Genomic DNA, 7833 nt, shown 5'->3' with positions numbered 1-7833 from the left:
CGTGAATATAGCCTATTCTCATGCTGTTCTCAATCTGCATCATAATGACTGTAAGTGCTTCCACTAAGCTTTTTAACAAATGCATGTTTCTTAAGCTTTTATACCGATCTCAAGCTTTTGTTGAGATTTTCCTGAAACCCCCACCATCAAAGGCTTTTATGACGATGTGGTGAAGCACTTTAGTATTCCATCGTCTTTTTGCCGTGACTGCTCCAGCACATGGCTCCTGCCCCTGTCCTGCCCCTGTTCTGTCCTGTCCTGTCCTGTCCTGTCCTGCCCTGTCCTGTCCTGTCCTGTCCTTTCCTGTCCCTGTTCTGTCCTGTCCTGCCCCTGTCCTGTCCTGCCATTGTCCTACCTGTCCTGTCCTGCCCTGTCCTGTCCTGTCCTGCCCCCTGTCCTGTCCTGCCCTGCCCTGCCCTGCCCCTGTCCTGTCCTTCCCCTGTCCTGTCCTGCCCTGTCCTGTCCTGCCCCTGTCCTGCCCTGCCCTGCCCTGCCCTGTCCTGTCCTGTCCTGTCCAGTCCTGCCCCTGTCCTGTCCTGTCCTGTCCTGCCCCTGTCCTGTCTTGTCCTCCCCCTGTCCTGTCCTGTCCTGTTCTGCCCCTGTCCTGTCCTGTCCTGTCGTGTCCTTCCCTGTCCTGTCCTGTCCTGTTCTTCCCCTGTCCTGCCCCTGCCCTGCCCTGCCCTGTCCTGCCCTGTCCTGCCCCTGTCCTGCCCCTGTCCTGTCCTGTCCTGTCCTGTCCTTCCCCTGTCCTGTTCTGTTCTGTCCTGCCCTGCCCCTGTTCTGTCCTGTCCTGTCCTGTCCTGCCCTGTCCTGTCCTGTCCTGTCCTGTCCTATCCTGTCCTGTCCTGTCCTGCCCCGTCCTGTCCTGCCCCGTCCTGTCCTGCGGTAACATAATCACAGCTTTGATCAGCACCGGAAAAAATGTGACATTGTGGTTTGTGTCACTGCAGCCAGGAGAACAAAGCCATAAGCTGTGAGTGTTAGATAAACACATGCCTGGCTTTAGCGGTGAGAGACTGTGGATAATACAGCAGAAGTTGTGTTGTAGAAAGGGTTGAAGGCAACAGCTGTGTCCTCTTATAGCGCAGAGATCACCGCTGTTAAGGGACCCCGCGCAGTTGAATGAGTTCAAACAGAACACCACAACAAACTAGACAGATACGTTCTCGCCATTTTCCTCTCCTCGTTGGTTGAACATTAACCCACTTGCCAACTGTTGATGGTCACATGGACACCTTTGAACAGACGTTTGGCAGTTGGAGCCATTCCCAATGCCACAATCATTGATTACAGCTTAAGATCGAGCTGATGGACATTACTCAATAAAGGTTGGGGTCTTATTATTCAATTGAATTCAGTCTCATCAGGAGCAGAATTTTAAAAATCCAGTCCTGGTGACTGTAAACATCCGCATCAGCCGTCCCGGCTAACAAATGTTGGTTCTCAGAATCGTTATGGGAATGTTCTGTGCTAGCTGGCTACCCGCTTGGCACCAGTCCCAGTTAGTGTGGTGTGGTAAAGAGTCTTGTAATTCTGTGGCTGTGATGTTTATAGGGCCTGAGACTCAGACAAGCAGGCAGCGGTATGAGGAACAACCCCTCAGAGTGCAGACTCAGCACCTCACCGCTGATATACAGCCCCGACGGGCACAGGCGACTACAGGAGATTAGATATTTTTTTATATATACATCTTTTAAAGTTCCCTGGTGTCCTGAGATGTGAGGACAGATCATGTGACTGTTTGCATTCATGCTCTGTTTATGTGTTGTATTTCTGTCCTAGAACTGGATCACATTGAGGGGGTACATAACATGTCCTCTCAGTTTCAATAGTTCTGAGTAGTTCTGGTTGAAGAGATCCAAGAGAAATCCTCATTGGAGAGCTGAGATGGCCCTCCAAATCAACCCACTTTCTGGACAGGAAGTGACATCTAACTTCATAGGTGCATGAATCACACACTGTGCCATTCGCCATGGCTGCATATAACTGACTGTGCGTGCATATGTGTGTGTGTGTGTGTGTGTGTGTGTGTGTGTGTGTGTGTGTGTGTGTGTGTGTGTGTGTGTGTGTGTGTGTGTGTGTGTGTGTGTGTGTGTGTGTGTGTGTGTGTGTGTGTGTGTGTGTGTGCCAGCACATAGATGAGTTAGATAGAAGCCCTTTGCTTCTGTAAAGACCCCCTGCCCTGTGGAGCTCCAGTGCCAAGCTTCCGCCCCCCACTGTCCCCCATGGTCCAACTACACAATGGTAAAGCTCCAATGTCTTCCTCTTGGGCCTGTATAAAAGCCTTCTCGCTCATGCTCTGCCCACCAAGGTTACCATGGCAGCTATGATTGCTCTGTGTGACAGGAGGGCCATTACCCACTTTCCTGTCCAAACAGGAAATACACAGAACCTGTCTCTGTGATTTGGCAGGAAATTGGGGAGTTGGAGGAGGACTGTTGGGTTCCGACCGGAGTCTGTCACCTCAGCCTTCCAGCGCGTTGCCATCGGGCCAGAGCTGGGGGAGGAAGTACTCACCACTGCAAGGCCTTCTACCGCTCTGCGGGGGGAAAATCACATGTGAAAAGGTCCACAAGTAATTGCTGTCCTCCCTGTCTATTTAAAGCTAGAATTAAACTAGTTGAAACGCATGTACTGGCAGCTTTGACATACTGCATGGTGCAATCCATGGATGCACAAGCATCAGAATCCTTCCTGTGAATTCATGCGTTCATGTTTTGTTTTTTACATTAAAATATGTTAATTATAAGTGCTGCTGTGTGAGATAAAGAGCTTAGATGTGTCATCAAGTGTTTCCAACTGTGATTTACCTCCCTCTGTCTCCTGCTGTTGATTTCACAGGAGTGATTCAGTGCTGGGGTCTCCTCTCTGCAGGTAGTCTCCTCTCTGCAGGCAGTCTCCTCTGCAGGCAGTCTCCGGGCAGAGGGGAAATTATCCGTTGTAGCAAGGTTCATTGAAGTAATTCCTTGACTGTGTGGTGCTGTTACATTGATTGAGTTACAGACATAATTGAAGGAGATAATGAAAGATTTCAAGAAGAAAATTTAAAAAAAAAACATGTAAAGAAGCTCAACCACATACATAGTTATTTTGAACATATTCTTTAGAATTGTCTGGCATGTACTGTATATTACTGTGTATGTCACATTTCAAAGGATCCATTTAAAGTGGGTCAAAAGTGTGAAGCTGTGAGAGTGAATTCTCAGGTGTCCTTTTGCCTTGGCCCTGATCAAATAATTTGAAAGATATGTCAGTGTTCATTATAAATCACACTATAGTTGTGTAATGGATGCATTAAAAAGTCTCAAGTCAAACCATAGATGACTTAGTAATGGGTGAAACGGGATACATACAATTATTTTTGGATTAGCATAGGATTCCAATAGATGTATATAGCAGAGCTGGGTTCAAATACTATACTAAATCATTCAAATATAAGGGTTTGCTTGAGTCTGTCTGGAGTACCAAATGGGTGGGTTTGCAGTTTTGGTCTTTGGAATGATTTCATATAGCATTTGAACACAGGTCTGGTATATCGGATGGATGCATAGATGGGTTGGTTGTTTAGCAACAAAACCAACGCATATGCAACTAACTATGGGGAAAAAACAGACCGCGTTGGCTTAGATTGTTTGACAACATTTACATTACATTTAAGTCATTTAGCAGACGCTCTTATCCAGAGCGACTTACAAATTGGTGAATTCACCTTCTGACATCCAGTGGAACAGCCACTTTACAATAGTGCATCTAAATCATTTAGGGGGGGGGGTGAGAAGGATTACTTATCCTATCCTAGGTATTCCTTGAAGAGGTGGGGTTTCAGGTGTCTCCGGAAGGTGGTGATTGACTCTGCTGTCCTGGCGTCGTGACAACATGTAAACTATATGTTTATTGAAAACATAAATACATTTTCACAATGAGCACTAGTGTCACGCCCTGGTCTAAGTATTTTGTGTTTTTCTTCATTTATTTGGTCAGGCCAGGGTGTGGCATGGGTTTTTGTATGTGGTGTGTTTTGTATCGGGATTGTAGCTTAGTGGGGTGTTCTAGATAAGTCTATGTCTGTCTGAAGTGGTTCTCAATCAGAGGCAGGTGTTTATCGTTATCTCTGATTGGGAATCATATTTAGGCAGCCATATTCTTTGAGTGTTTCGTGGGTGATTGTCCTTATGTCTGTCGTGTAGTAGTTTGCACCAGTATTAGGCTGTTTCGTTGCGTTCGTGGTTTTTGTAGTGTTTGTATATTGATTCGTGTTTCTTCAGTTCATTAAACATGGATCGTAATCTACACGCCGCATTTTGGTCCGACTCCTTCACACCTAGAAAACCGTAACAACTAGTTGTCTCTTAAATACTTCGTTCCAGTTGTTGGTTAGCTAGCTAACACATTTTTTCATGTTAGAATTGACATGAAATCAGTCAAAACATCTCAAAACAAGACATGGTAATGAAGAACAAATTGAAACCATATGAAATGAGCCACTTACAATTCCTGCATTGGCAGTTCCTTGTCATGATGGCTAGCAATCAGCTAGCGATCAGCTAACCCATCTATAGGGAAGGACATTCATGGGATGCAGAATTGGATAGAGACTACACTCACTGGCCTTTCTTGGTAATGGTAGGGCTAAATACCTTGATCTGTGTGTGTGGGTGCTGAGTTAACCCAGGGTGCCATCTTAGTCAAAGAGGAAGTGGGAGCTGTGCCACACAGACCCTGGCACCAGACTAGCCCTCACCAGCCAATGTATTACTCCACCACTAAAGACTAGGGCCAACATTAAATCATCCCATAGTGCTTCAAATCTCACAAAGTCAACAATATTTATATATGTTAAAGTCATATCCCAAATACAGTATATAAAAACAAAATGTGTATTTGTCTAAAAGGATTTTCTGTTATTACAGCTCTTATTGCTGTTGTTTTTCCCAAAGCAGTATGTGTAATAATGTCAATGAATCATGGTGTAATTCATGCAGAAATATGTGTGGATATTCAGGACTTTTAACAGGGCAACTTGGGTAAGAAAACAAGGTGAACAGCCTGTGGATCCAGTCTGAATCACAGAAAGTCATTATCTACTGAAAACACCTTCCCCAGAGGAGGAGCAAGGAAGCTTCAAACGGATATCTTAACATTAGAATGCAGTCACATTGCACAAAACTAGGAGAATTGCACTGGGAAATCTTTGAAAGCTTGTTATGCTGGGCTGCTTAGGTAAGTGCATTAGACAACTGTACATCAAAGCCTCAAAATATTCAGTGAGCAGAGCAGAAATGGTAAGAAAAATATACTCATGGATTAGGCATCTCCCTCCGGCCGTAAATATAGTGAATCTCACCTTGGCACATTCCTTAAGGCAGCCAACAGGGAGTATTTTATAGTACATTCCCTGAGTGACATGTTCCACAGTGACATGGGCTGCATTCCAAATAGCACTCTATTCCCCATATAGTGCACTACTTTTGAACAGGGCCAATAGGGCTCTGGTTAAAAGTAGGGCACTATATGGGAATATGGTGCAATTTGGGATGAACAATTGTGAGAGCTGACAGAAATAGAAAATAGAGTATGTTGTGTTCCCAACACCCCTTAGTAGACTAGATTGTAGGATTAGCTGAAACAAAACCTCAAAACAAATGTTTGTTGACCTTTAAATGATTAATGAAGCCAATTACAGTACCAGTCAAAAGTTTGGACACACCTACTCATTCCAGGGTTTTCTTTATTTGACTATTTTCTTCATTGTAGAATAACAGTGAAAACATCAAAACTATGAAATAACACATATGGAAACATGTAGTAAACAGAAATGTTAAACAAATGAAAATAGATTTGAGATTTGAGATTCTTCAAAGTAGCCACCCTTTGCCTTGATGACAGCTTTGCACACTTGGCATTCTTTCAACCAGCTCCATGAGGTAGTCACCTGGAATGAATTTCAATTAACAGGTATGCCTTCTTCAAAGTTCATTGTGGAATTTCTTTCCTTCTTAATGCGTTTGAGCCAATCAGTTGTGTTGTGAAAAGGTAGGGTTGCTGTACAGATGATAGCCCTATTTGGAAAAAGACAATTACATTATGGCAAGAACAGCTCAAATAAGCAAAGAGAAACAACAGTCCATCATTACTTTAAGACATGAAGGTCAGTCAATCTGAACATTTCATGAACTTTTAAAGTTCCGCCACAGGAAAGGAAGACCCAGAGTTACCTCTGCTGCAGAGGATAAGTTCACTAGAGTTACCAGCCTCAGAAATTGCAGCCCAAATAAATGCTTCACAGAGTTCAAGGAACAGACACATCTCAACATCAACTGTTCAACTGTGTGAATAAGGCCTTCATGGTCGAATTGCTGCAAAGAAACCACTACTAAAGGACACCAATAAGAAGAAGAGACTTGCCTGGGCCAGGAGACAGAAGCAATGTACATTCAACCGGTAGAAATTTGTCCTTTGGTCTGATGAGTCCAAATGTTTGATTTTTGGTTCCAACCGCATGTCTTTGTGAGATGCAGAGTAGGTGAACGGATGATCTCCGAGTGTGTAGTTAACACCGTGAAGCATGGAGGAGGAGGTGTGATGGTGTGGGTGTGCTTTGCTGGTGACACTGTCAGTGATTAATTTATAATTCAAGGCATATTTAATCAGCATGGCTAACACAGCATTCTGCAGCGATACGCCATCCCATCTTGTTTGCGCTTAGTGGGACAGTCATTTGTTTTTCAACATGAAAATGGCCCCACAGACCTCCAGGCTGTATAAGGGCTATTTGACCAAGGAGGAGAATGATGGAGTACTGCATCAGATGACCTGGCCTCCACAATCACCCGAACTCAACCCAATCAAGATGGTTGGGGATGAGTTGGACCACAGTTGGACCACAGAGTGCAACTAGTGCTCAGCATATGTGGAAACTCCTTCAAGACTGTTGGAAAAGCATTCCAGGTGAAGCTGGTTGAGAGAATGCCAAGAGGGTGCAAAGCTGTCATACTTTGAAAAATTGAAAATCTAACACATATTTGGATTTGTTTAACACTTTTTTGGTTACTACATGATTCCAGATGTGTTATTTCATAGTTTTGATGTCTTCTACAATGTTGAAAATAGTAAAAATTAAGAAAAACTCTTGAAGAAGTAGGTGTGTCCAAACTTTGGACTGGTACTGTATATCAACGTAAAGGAACACCATTTGAAATAACATTGTAATGATTCTTTCAACAGGCAGCAGTTGGAACGATGAATGAATGATGCAGCGAGTGCTCTATCATTCAAGAGCAGTGGTTGAATATCTAGAGAGGTCTTAAAACATGACTGCTTCAAAAGGACACCTGAAGTAGATCCCAAATGGCACCCTATTTCCTATGTAGTGCACTACTTTTGACCGGGACCCGTAGATGACTGCTTCAAAGGGACACCTGAAGTAGATGTAGGATACGTCCCTGATGGCACCCTATTCGCTACAGTAGGTAGGGATGTAGTGCACTATATAGGGCATGGGGTGCCATTTAGGACACAGGAGAATACTAACCTTGTTCAGGTATATGTCTGTTATTATGTTTTTGATTGTGTGTGTATTATAGAACTGTCTGTTCATTTATTGAGGCAGCTATGACTTCAGGTGAGTCATGAAGACCAGTGAAATCTCATTCCAGCCCAAATGTGTGGACAGTTTCAAATCAATTTGTATTACAGTAGTATCTGAAAGGGTTAGAGCAGCATTAATATGCTACATAAGATGATTGTTCTGGGATGATGACCTTTCGCTGAGCACTAAGCCTTGGAAGATAATGTTTGATAAAAAAAGAGAATGTGTAGAGAAAGCTTCATATG

Source organism: Oncorhynchus masou, chromosome 7 (assembly GCF_036934945.1).
Source record: "Oncorhynchus masou masou isolate Uvic2021 chromosome 7, UVic_Omas_1.1, whole genome shotgun sequence".
Classification (NCBI taxonomy): Eukaryota; Metazoa; Chordata; class Actinopteri; order Salmoniformes; family Salmonidae; genus Oncorhynchus; species Oncorhynchus masou.
The sequence above is the reverse complement of the archived record's forward strand: the minus strand, read 5'-3'. Positions refer to the sequence as shown.